Genomic DNA, 13,022 nt, shown 5'->3' with positions numbered 1-13,022 from the left:
GCCTGTTACTAATTGCAGACGGGGGTAGTCTCATTCATTGATATCCTGTCACTGCTTATTTAAGTGGTACATTTTGGAATACTTTCTGCTTAAAACCTCAGCTTTGGCTGGCTAAGATCTAGCTGTATTCAACTGGATGTATAAGAGAATTTAAGTACCTTTTATCTGCACTTTTTTCAAATAATACAGCATTTTAATTGATTTATTTGTGTTGCATTGAATATTAACTGAACTGGAAGTTTTGACTCTGTTTTTCAGTTAGTGCTTGCTAGATTTTTATTGCCTGTTAGTAATTGCAGTCAGGGGTAGTCTCATTCATTGATATCCTGTCACTGCCTATTTAAGTGGTACATTTTGGAATATTTTCTGCTTAAAACCTCAGCTTTGGCTGGCTAAGATCTAGCTGTATTCAACTGGACATATAAGAGAATTTAAGTACCTTTTATCTGCACTTTTTCAAATAATACAGCATTTTAATTGATTTATTTGTGTTGCATTGAATATTAAATGAACTGGAAGTTTTGACTCTGTTTTTCAGTTAGTGCTTGCTAGATTTTTATTGCCTGTTAGTAATTGCAGGCAGGGGTAGTCTCATTCATTGATATCCTGTCACTGCCTATTTAAGTGGTACATTTTGGAATATTTTCTGATTAAATCCACAGCTTTGGCTGGCTAAGATCTAGCTCTATTCAACTGGATGTATAAGAGAATTTAAGTACCTTTTATCTGCACTTTTTTCAAATAATACAGCATTTTAATTGATTTATTTGTGTTGCATTGAATATTAACTGAACTGGAAGTTTTGACTCTGTTTTTTCAGTTAGTGCTTGCTAGATTTTTATTGCCTGTTAGTAATTGCAGCCGGGGCAAGTCTCATTCATTGATATCCTGTCACTGCCTATTTAAGTGGTACATTTTGGAATATTTTCTGCTTAAATCCTCAGCTTTGGCTGGCTAAGATCTAGCTGTATTCAACTGGACGTATAAGAGAATTTAAGTACCTTTTATCTGCACTTTTTTCAAATAATACAGCATTTTAATTGATTTATTTGTGTTGCATTGAATATTAACTGAACTGGAAGTTTTGACTCTGTTTTTTCAGTTAGTGCTTGCTAGATTTTTATTGCCTGTTAGTAATTGCAGTCAGGGGTAGTCTCATTCATTGATATCCTGTTACTGCCTATTTAAGTGGTACATTTTGGAATATTTTCTGCTTAAATCCTGAGCTTTGGCTGGCTAAGATCTAGCTGTATTCAACTGGATGTATAAGAGAATTTAAGTACCTTTTATCTGCACTTTTTTCAAATAATACAGCATTTTAATTGATTTATTTGTGTTGCATTGAATATTAACTGAACTGGAAGTTTTGACTCTGTTTTTTCAGTTAGTGCTTGCAAGATTTGTATTGCCTGTTAGTAATTGCAGTCAGGGTTAGTCTCATTCATTGATATCCTGTTACTGCCTGTTTAAGTGGTACATTTTGGAATATTTTCTGCTTAAATCCTGAGCTTTGGCTGGCTAAGATCTAGCTGTATTTAACTGGACATATAAGAGAATTTAAGTACCTTTTATCTGCACTTTTTTCAAATAATACAGCATTTTAATTGATTTATTTGTGTGGCTTTGAATATTAACTGAACTGGAAGTTTTGACTCTTTTTTTCTGTTAGTACTTGCTAGATTTTTATTGCCTGTTAGCAATTGCAGGCGGGGTAGTCTCATTCATTGATATCCTGTCACTGCCTATTTAAGTGGTTCATTTTGGAATATTTTCTGCTTAAATCCTGAGCTTTGGCTGGCTAAGATCTAGCTGTATTCAACTGGACATATATGAGAATTTAAGTACCTTTTATCTGCACTTTTTTCAAATAATACAGCATTTTAATTGAATTATTTGTGTTGCATTGAATATTAACTGAACTGGAAGTTTTGACTCTGTTTTTTCAGTTAGTGCTTGCTAGATTTTTATTGCCTGTTAGTAATTGCAGTCGGGGTAGTCTCATTCATTGATATCCTGTTACTGCCTATTTAAGTGGTACATTTTGGAATATTTTCTGCTTAAATCCTGAGCTTTGGCTGGCTAAAATCTAGCTGTATCCAACTGGATGTATAAGAGAATTTAAGTACCTTTTCTCTGCACTTTTTCAAATAATACAGCATTTTAATTGATTTATTTGTGTTGCATTGAATATTAACTGAACTGGAAGTTTTGACTCTGTTTTTTCAGTTAGTGCTTGCTAGATTTTTATTGCCTGTTAGTAATTGCAGTCGTGGTAGTCTCATTCATTGATATCCTGTTACTGCCTATTTAAGTGGTACATTTTGGAATATTTTCTGCTTAAAACCTGAGCTTTGGCTGGCTAAGATCTAGCTGTATTCAACTGGATATATAAGAGAATTTAAGTACCTTTTATCTGCACTTTTTCAAATAATACAGCATTTTAATTGATTTATTTGTGTTACATTGAATATTAACTGAACTGGAAGTTTTGACTCTGTTTTTCAGTTAGTGCTTGCAAGATTTTTATTGCCTGTTAGTAATTGCAGTCAGGGTAGTCTCATTCATTGATATCCTGATACTGCCTATTTAAGTGGTAAATTTTGGAATATTTTCTGCTTAAAACCTGAGCTTTGGCTTGCTAAGATCTAGCTGTATTCAACTGGATGTATAAGAGAATTTAAGTACCTTTTATCTGCACTTTTTTCAAATAATACAGCATTTTAATTGATTTATTTGTGTTGCATTGAATATTAACTGAACTGGAAGTTTTGACTCTGTTTTTTCAGTTAGTGCTTGCTAGATTTTTATTGCCTGTTAGTAATTGCAGGTGGGGGTAGTCTCATTCATTGATATCCTGTTACTGCCTATTTAAGTGGTACATTTTGAAATATTTTCTGCTTAAAACCTGAGCTTTGGCTGGCTAAGATCTAGCTGTATTCAACTGGATGTGTAAGAGAATTTAAGTACCTTATATCTGCACTTTTTGAAAATAATACAGCATTTTAATTGCTTTATTTGTGTTGCTTTGCATATTAACTGAACTGGAAGTTTTGACTCTGTTTTATTAGTTAGTGCTTGCTAGAATTTTATTGCCTGTTAATAATTGCAGGTGGGGGTAGTCTCATTCATTGATATCCTGTTACTTCCTATTTAAGTGGTACATTTTGGAATATTTTCTGCTTAAATCCTGAGCTTTGGCTGGCTAAGATCTAGCTGTATTCAACTGGATGTATAAGAGAATTTAAGTACCTTTTATCTGCACTTTTTCAAATAATACAGCATTTTAATTGATTTATTTGTGTTGCATTGAATATTAACTGAACTGGAAGTTTTGACTCTGTTTTTTCAGTTAGTGCTTGCTAGATTTTTATTATCTGTTAGTAATTGCAGTTGGGGTAGTCTCATTCATTGATATCCTGTTACTGCCTACTTAAGTGGAACAGTTTGGAATATTTTCTGCTTAAATCCTGAGCTTTGGCTGGCTAAAATCTAGCTGTATTCAACTGGATGTATAAGAGAATTTAAGTACCTTTTATCTGCACTTTTTTCAAATAATACAGCATTTTAATTGATTTATTTGTGTTGCATTGAATATTAACTGAACTGGAAGTTTTGACTCTGTTTTTTCAGTTAGTGCTTGCTAGATTTTTATTGCCTGTTAGTAATTGCAGTCGGGGGTAGTCTCATTCATTGATATCCTGTTACTGCCTATTTAAGTGGTACATTTTGGAATATTTTCTGCTTAAATCCTGAGCTTTGGCTGGCTAAGATCTAGCTGTATTCAACTGGATGTATAAGAGAATTTAAGTACCTTTTATCTGCACTTTTTTCAAATAATACAGCATTTTAATTGATTTATTTGTGTTGCATTGAATATTAACTGAACTGGAAGTTTTGACTCTGTTTTTCAGTTAGTGCTTGCTATATTTTTCTTGCCTGTTAGGAAATGGAGTTGAGGGTAGTCTCATTCATTGATATCCTGTTACTGCCTACTTAAGTGGTACATTTTGGAATATTTTCTGCTTAAATCCTGAGCTTTGGCTGGCTAAAATCTAGCTGTATTCAACTGGATGTATAAGAGAATTTAAGTACCTTTTATCTGCACTTTTTTCAAAAAATACAGCATTTTATTTGATTTATTTGTGTTGCATTGAATACTAACTGAACTGGAAGTTTTGACTCTGTTTTTTCAGTTAGTGCTTGCTAGATTTTTATTGCCTGTTAGTAATTGCATGTGGGTGTAGTCTCATTCATTGATATCCTGTTACTGCCTATTTAAGTGGTACATGTTGGAATATTTTCTGCTTAAATCCTGAGCTTTGGCCGGCTAAAATCTAGCTGTATTCAACTGGATGTATAAGAGAATTTAAGTACCTTTTATCTGCACTTTTTTCAAATAATACAGCATTTTAATTGATTTATTTGTGTTGCATTGAATATTAACTGAACTGGAAGTTTTGACTCTGTTTTTTCAGTTAGTGCTTGCTAGATTTTTATTGCCTGTTAGTAATTGAAGTCAGGGTTAGTTTCATTCATTGATATCCTGCTATTGCCTATTTAAGTGGTACATTTTGGAATATTTTCTGTTTAAATCCTGAGCTTTGGTTGGCTAAGATCTAGCTGTATTTAACTGGATATATAAGAGAATTTAAGTACCTTTTATCTGCACTTTTCCAAATAATACAGCATTTTAATTGATTTATTTGTGTTGCATTGAATATTAACTGAACTGGAAATTTTGACTCTTTTTTTTTCAGTTAGTGCTTGCTATATTTTTCTTGCCTGTTAGGAATTGGAGTTGGGGGTAGTCTCATTCATTGATATCCTGTTACTGCCTATTTAAGTGGTACATTTTGGTATATTTTCTGCTTAAATCCTGAGCTTTGGCTGGCTAAGATCAAGCTGTATTCAACTGGATGTATAAAAGAATTTAAGTACCTTTTATCTGCACTTCTATCAAATAATACATTTTAATTGATTTATTTGTGTTGCTTTGAATATTAATTGAACTGTAAGTTTTGACTCTGTTTTTTCAGTTAGTGCTTGCTAGATTTTTATTGCCTGTTAGCCATTGAAGTCAGGGGTAGTCTCATTCATTGATATCCTGCTATTGCCTATTTAAGTGGTACATTTTGGAATATTTTCTGTTTAAATCCTGAGCTTTGGTTGGCTAAGATCTAGCTGTATTTAACTGGATATATAAGAGAATTTAAGTACCTTTTATCTGCACTTTTTTCAAATAATACAGCATTTTAATTGATTTATTTGTGTTGCATTGAATATTAACTGAACTGGAAGTTTTGACTCTGTTTTTTCAGTTAGTGCTTGCTAGATTTTTATTGCCTGTTAGTAATTGCAGTCAGGGTTAGTCTCATTTATTGATATCCCATTACTCCCTATTTATGTGGTACATTTTGGAATATTTTCTGCTTAAATCCTGAGCTTTGGCTGGCTAAGATCTAGCTGTATTCAACTGGATGTATAAAAGAATTTAAGTACCTTTTATCTGCACTTTTTTCAAATAATACAGCATTTTAATTGATTTATTTGTGTTGCATTGAATATTAACTGAACTGGAAGTTTTGACTCTGTTTTTCAGTTAGTGCTTGCTAGATTTTTATTGCCTGTTAGTAATTGCAGTCGGGGGTAGTCTCATTCATTGATATCCTGTTACTGCCTATTTAAGTGGTACATTTTGGAATATTTTCTGCTTAAATCCTGAGCTTTGGCTGGCTAAGATCTAGCTGTATTCAACTGGATGTATAAGAGAATTTAAGTACCTTTTATCTGCACTTTTTTCAAATAATACAGCATTTTAATTGATTTATTTGTGTTGCATTGAATATTAACTGAACTGGAAGTTTTGACTCTGTTTTTCAGTTAGTGCTTGCTAGATTTTTATTGCCTGTTAGTAATTGCAGTCAGGGGTAGTCTCATTCATTGATATCCTGTTACTGCCTATTTAAGTGGTACATTTTGGAATATTTTCTGCTTAAATCCTGAGCTTTGGCTGGCTAAGATCTAGCTGTATTCAACTGGATGTATAAGAGAATTTAAGTACCTTTTATCTGCACTTTTTTCAAATAATACAGCATTTTAATTGATTTATTTGTGTTGCATTGAATATTAACTGAACTGGAAGTTTTGACTCTGTTTTTTCAGTTAGTGCTTGCTAGATTTTTATTGCCTGTTAGTAATTGCAGTCGGGGTAGTCTCATTCATTGATATCCTGTTACTGCCTATTTAAGTGGTACATTTTGGAATATTTTCTGCTTAAATCCTGAGCTTTGGCTGGCTAAGATCTAGCTGTATTCAACTGGATGTATAAGAGAATTTAAGTACCTTTTATCTGCACTTTTTTCAAATAATACAGCATTTTAATTGATTTATTTGTGTTGCATTGAATATTAACTGAACTGGAAGTTTTGACTCTGTTTTTTCAGTTAGTGCTTGCTAGATTTTTATTGCCTGTTAGTAATTGCAGTCAGGGTAGTCTCATTCATTGATATCCTGTTACTCCCTATTTAAGTGGTACATTTTGGAATATTTTCTGCTTAAATCCTGAGCTTTGGCCAGCTAAGATCTAGCTGTATTCAACTGGACATATAAGAGAATTTAAGTACCTTTTATCTGCACTTTTTTCAAATAATACAGCATTTTAATTGATTTATTTGTCTTGCATTGAATATTAACTGAACTGGAAGTTTTGACTCTGTTTTTTCAGTTAGTGCTTGCTAGATTTTTATTGCCTGTTAGGAATTGCAGTCGGGGGTAGTCTCATTCATTGATATCCTGTTACTGCCTATTTAAGTGGTACATTTTGGAATATTTTCTGCTTAAATCCTGAGCTTTGGCTGGCTAAGATCTAGCTGTATTCAACTGGATGTATAAGAGAATTTAAGTACCTTTTATCTGCACTTTTTTCAAATAATACAGCATTTTAATTGATTTATTTGTGTTGCATTGAATATTAACTGAACTGGAAGTTTTGACTCTGTTTTTTCAGTTAGTGCTTGCTAGATTTTTATTGCCTGTTAGTAATTGCAGTCGGGGGTAGTCTCATTCATTGATATCCTGTTACTGCCTATTTAAGTGGTACATTTTGGAATATTTTCTGCTTAAATCCTGAGCTTTGGCTGGCTAAGATCTAGCTGTATTCAACTGGATGTATAAGAGAATTTAAGTACCTTTTATCTGCACTTTTTCAAATAATACAGCATTTTAATTGATTTATTTGTGTTGCATTGAATATTAACTGAACTGGAAGTTTTGACTCTGTTTTTTCAGTTAGTGCTTGCTAGATTTTTATTGCCTGTTAGTAATTGCAGTCGGGGTAGTCTCATTCATTGATATCCTGTTACTGTCTATTTAAGTGGTACATTTTGGAATATTTTCTGCTTAAAACCTGAGATTTGCTGGCTAAGATCAAGCTGTATTCAGCTGGACGTATAAGAGAATTTAAGTACTTATTATCTGCACTTTTTTCAAATAATACAGCATTTTAAATGATTTATTTGTGTTGTGTTGAATATTAGCTGAATTGGAAGTTCTGACTCTGTTTTTTCAGTTAGTGTTTGCTAGATTTTATTCCTGCTTAGTAATTGCAGTCAGGGTAGTCTCATTCATTGATATCCTGATACTGCCTATTTAAGTGGTACATTTTGGAATATTTTCTGCTTAAATCCTGAGCATTGGCTGGCTAAGATCTTGCTGTATTAAACTGGATGTATAAGAAAATTTAAGTACCTTTTATCTGCAATCTTTTCAAATAATACAGTATTTCAATTGATTTATTTGTGTTGCATTGAATACTACCTGAATTGGAAGTTATGACTCTTGTTTTTCAGTTAGTGCTTGCTAGATTTTATTGCCTGTTAGCCATTGCAGTCGGGGGTAGTCTCATTCATTGATATTCTGTTACTGTCTATTTAAGTGGTACATTTTGGAATATTTTCTGCTTAAAACCTGAGCTTTGGCCGGCTATGATCTAGCTGTATTCAACTGAATGTATAAGAGAATTTAAGTACCTTTTATCTGCACTTTTTACAAATAATACAGCATTTTAATTAATTTATTTGTGTTGCATTGAATATTAACTGAACTGGAAGTTTTGACTCTGTGTTTTCAGTTAGTGCTTGCTAGATTTTTATTGCCTGTTAGCCATTGCAGTCAGGGGTAGTCTCATTCATTGATATCCTGCTATTGCCTATTTAAGTGGTACATTTTGGAATATTTTCTGTTTAAATCCTGAGCTTTGGCTGGCTAAGATCTAGCTGTATTCAACTGGATGTATAAGAGAATTTAAGTACCTTTTATCTGCACTTTTTTCAAATAATACAGCATTTTAATTGATTTATTTGTGTTGCATTGAATATTAACTGAACTGGAAGTTTTGACTCTGTTTTTCAGTTAGTGCTTGCTAGATTTTTATTGCCTGTTAGTAATTGCAGTCGGGGTAGTCTCATTCATTGATATCCTGTTACTGCCTATTTAAGTGGTACATTTTGGAATATTTTCTGCTTAAATCCTGAGCTTTGGCTGGCTAAGATCTAGCTGTATTCAACTGGACATATAAGATAATTTAAGTACCTTTTATCTGCACTTTTTCAAATAATACAGCATTTTAATTGATTTATTTGTGTTGCATTGAATATTAACTGAACTGGAAGTTTTGACTCTGTTTTTTCAGTTAGTGCTTGCTAGATTTTTATTGCCTGTTAGTAATTGCAGTGGGGGTAGTTTCATTCACTGATATTCTGTTACTGCTTATTTAAGTGGTACATTTTGGAATATTTTCTGTTTAAATCCTGAGCTTTGGCTGGCTAAGATCTAGCTGTATTAAACTGGATGTATAAGAGAATTTAAGTACCTTTTCTCTGCACTTTTTCAAATAATACAGTATTTCAATTGATTTATTTGTGTTGCATTGAATATTAACTGAACTGGAAGTTTTGACTCTTGTTTTTTCAGTTAGTGCTTGCTAGATTTTTATTGCCTGTTAGTAATTGCAGTCGGGGGTAGTCTCATTCATTGATATTCTGTTACTGCCTATTTAAGTGGTACATTTTGGAATATTTTCTGCTTAAATCCTGAGCTTTGGCTGGCTAAGATCTAGCTGTATTAAACTGGAAGTATAAGAGAATTTAAGTACCTTTTATCTGCACTTTTTTCAAATAATACAGCATTTTAATTGATTTATTTGTGTTGCATTGAATATTAACTGAACTGGAAGTTTTGACTCTGTTTTTTCAGTTAGTGCTTGCTAGATTTTATTGCCTGTTAGTAATTGCAGTTGGGGTAGTCTCATTCATTGATATTCTGTTACTGCCTATTTAAGTGGTACATTTTGGAATATTTTCTGCTTAAATCCTGAGCTTTGGCTGGCTAAGATCTAGCTGTATTAAACTGGAAGCATAAGAGAATTTAAGTACCTTTTATCTGCACTTTTTTTCAAATAATACAGCATTTTATTTGATTTATTTGTGTTGCATTGAATACTAACTGAACTGGAAGTTTTGACTCTGTTTTTCAGTTAGTGCTTGCTAGATTTTTATTGCCTGTTAGCCATTGAAGTCAGGGGTAGTCTCATTCATTGATATCCTGCTATTGCCTATTTAAGTGGTACATTTTGGAATATTTTCTGCTTAAAACCTGAGCTTTGGCTGGCTAAGATCTAGCTGTATTCAACTGGATGTATAAGAGAATTTAAGTACCTTTTATCTGCACTTTTTTCAAATAATACAGCATTTTAATTGATTTATTTGTGTTGCATTGAATATTAACTGAACTGGAAGTTTTGACTCTGTTTTTTCAGTTAGTGCTTGCTAGATTTTTATTGCCTGTTAGTAATTGCAGTCAGGGTTAGTCTCATTCATTGATATCCTGTTACTGCCTATTTAAGTGGTACATGTTGGAATATACTCTGCTTAAATCCTGGGCCTTGGCTGGCTAAAATCTAGCTGTATTCAACTGGATGTATAAGAGTATTTAAGTACCTTTTATCTGCACTTTTTCAAATAATACAGCATTTTAATTGATTTATTTGTGTTGCATTGAACATTAACTGAACTGGAAGTTTTGACTCTGTTTTTTCAGTTAGTGCTTGCTAGATTTTTATTGCCTGTTAGTAATTGCAGTCGGGGTAGTCTCATTCATTGATATCCTGTTACTGCCTATTTAAGTGGTACATTTTGGAATATTTTCTGCTTAAATCCTGAGCTTTGGCTGGCTAAGATCTAGCTGTATTCAACTGGATGTATAAGAGAATTTAAGTACCTTTTATCTGCACTTTTTTCAAATAATACAGCATTTTAATTGATTTATTTGTGTTGCATTGAATATTAACTGAACTGGAAGTTTTGACTCTGTTTTTTCAGTTAGTGCTTGCTAGATTTTTATTGCCTGTTAGTAATTGCAGTCGGGGTAGTCTCATTCATTGATATCCTGTTACTGCCTATTTAAGTGGTACATTTTGGAATATTTTCTGCTTAAATCCTGAGCTTTGGCTGGCTAAGATCTAGCTGTATTCAACTGGATGTATAAGAGAATTTAAGTACCTTTTATCTGCACTTTTTTCAAATAATACAGCATTTTAATAGATTTATTTGTGTTGCCTTGAATATTAACTGAACTGGAAGTTTTACCTCCGTTTTTCAGTTAGTGCTTGCTAGATTTTTATTGCCTGTAAGTAATTGCATTTAGGGGTAGTCTCATTCATTGATATCCTGTTACTGCCTCCTTAAGTGGTACATTTTGGAATATTTTCTGCTTAAATCCTGAGCTTTGGCCAGCTAAGCTCTAGCTGTATTCAACTGGATGTATAAGAGAATTTAAGTACCTTTTGTCTGCACTTTTCTCAAATAATACAGCATTTTAATTGATTTATTTGTGTTGCATTGAATATTAACTGAACTGGAAGTTTTGGCTCAGTTTTTTCAGTTAATGCTTTATTGCCGGTTAGTAATTGCAGTCGTGGGGTTGTCTCATTCATTGATATCCTCTTACTGCCTATTTAAATGGTACATTTTGGAATATTTTCTGCTTAAAATCTGAGCTTTGGCCAGAGAAGATCTAGCTGTATTCAACTCGTTGTATAAGAGAATTTAAGTACCTTTTATCTGCACTTTTTTCAAATAATACAGCATTTTAATTGATTTATTTGTGTTGCATTGAATATTAACTGAACTGGAAGTTTTGACTCTGTTTTCTCAGTTAGTGCTTGCTAGATTTTTATTGCCTGTTAGTAATTGCAGGTGGGGTAGTCTCATTCATTGATATCCTGTTACTGCCTATTTAAGTGGTACATTTTGGAATATTTTCTGCTTAAATCCTGAGCTTTGGCTGGCTAAGATCTAGCTGTATTCAACTGGACATATAAGAGAATTTAAGTACCTTTTATCTGCACTTTTTTCAAATAATACAGCATTTTAATTGATTTATTTGTGTTGCATTGAATATTAACTGAACTGGAAGTTTTGACTCTGTTTTCTCAGTTAGTGCTTGCTAGATTTTTATTACCTGTTAGTAATTGCTGTTGGGGTAGTCTCATTCATTGATATCCTGTTACTGACTATTTAAGTGGTACATTTTGGAATATTTTCTGCTTAAATCCTGAGCTTTGGCTGGCTAAGATCTAGCTGTATTCAACTGGATGTATAAGAGAATTTAAGTACCTTTTATCTGCACTTTTTTCAAATAATACAGCATTTTAATTGATTTATTTTTGTTGCATTGAATATTAACTGAACTGAAGTTTTGACTCTGTTTTTCAGTTAGTGCTTGCTAGATTTTTATTGCCTGTTAGTAATTGCAGTCAGGGGTAGTCTCATTCATTGATATCCTGTTACTGCCTATTTAAGTGGTACATTTTGGAATATTTTCTGCTTAAATCCTGAGCTTTGGCTGGCTAAGATCTAGCTGTATTCAACTGGACATATAAGATAATTTAAGTACCTTTTATCTGCACTTTTTCAAATAATACAGCATTTTAATTGATTTATTTGTGTTGCATTGAATATTAACTGAACTGGAAGTTTTGACTCTGTTTTTTCAGTTAGTGCTTGCTAGATTTTTATTGCCTGTTAGTAATTGCAGTCAGGGTAGTCTCATTCATTGATATCCTGTTACTGCCTATTTAAGTGGTACATTTTGGAATATTTTCTGCTTAAATCCTGAGCTTTGGCTGGCTAAGATCTAGCTGTATTCAACTGGATGTATAAGAGAATTTAAGTACCTTTTATCTGCACTTTTCAAATAATACAGCATTTTAATTGATTTATTTGTGTTGCATTGAATATTAACTGAACTGGAAGTTTTGACTCTGTTTTTTCAGTTAGTGCTTGCAAGATTTGTATTGCCTGTTAGTAATTGCAGTCAGGGTTAGTCTCATTCATTGATATCCTGTTACTGCCTGTTTAAGTGGTACATTTTGGAATATTTTCTGCTTAAATCCTGAGCTTTGGCTGGCTAAGATCTAGCTGTATTTAACTGGACATATAAGAGAATTTAAGTACCTTTTATCTGCACTTTTTTCAAATAATACAGCATTTTAATTGATTTATTTGTGTTGCATTGAATATTAACTGAACTGGAAGCTTTGATTCTGTTTTTTCAGTTAGTGCTTGCTAGATTTTTCTTGCCTGTTAGGAATTGCAGTCGGGGGTAGTCTCATTCATTGATATCCTGTCACTGCCTGCTTAAGTGGTACATTTTGGAATATTTTCTGCTTAAAACCTCAGCTTTGGCCGGTTAAGATCTAGCTGTATCCAACTGGATGTATAAGAGAATTTAAGTACCTTTTATAGGTTCATAGGTTCATACTAGGCTATCTGCCCTAGGGCATTTATAAGCCTAGCCCAGAGTTTTGTGACTTTCGCCACCCCTTTAGTTTGAAGGATACTATGCCCATTATTTAGCTGTGCCTCTGTCAAGCAGTGACACTGAGGTGATCCCTGGGGTATACCTGCGATCTCCCATCCATTGGTCAAGATTTCTCTTGAACAAAGCCAACGAGGTGCTCTGCC

This window comes from Protopterus annectens, chromosome 11.part0 (assembly GCF_019279795.1).
Source record: "Protopterus annectens isolate FY-2018-M chromosome 11.part0, PAN1.0, whole genome shotgun sequence".
Classification (NCBI taxonomy): domain Eukaryota; kingdom Metazoa; phylum Chordata; order Ceratodontiformes; family Protopteridae; genus Protopterus; species Protopterus annectens.
The sequence above is the reverse complement of the archived record's forward strand: the minus strand, read 5'-3'. Positions refer to the sequence as shown.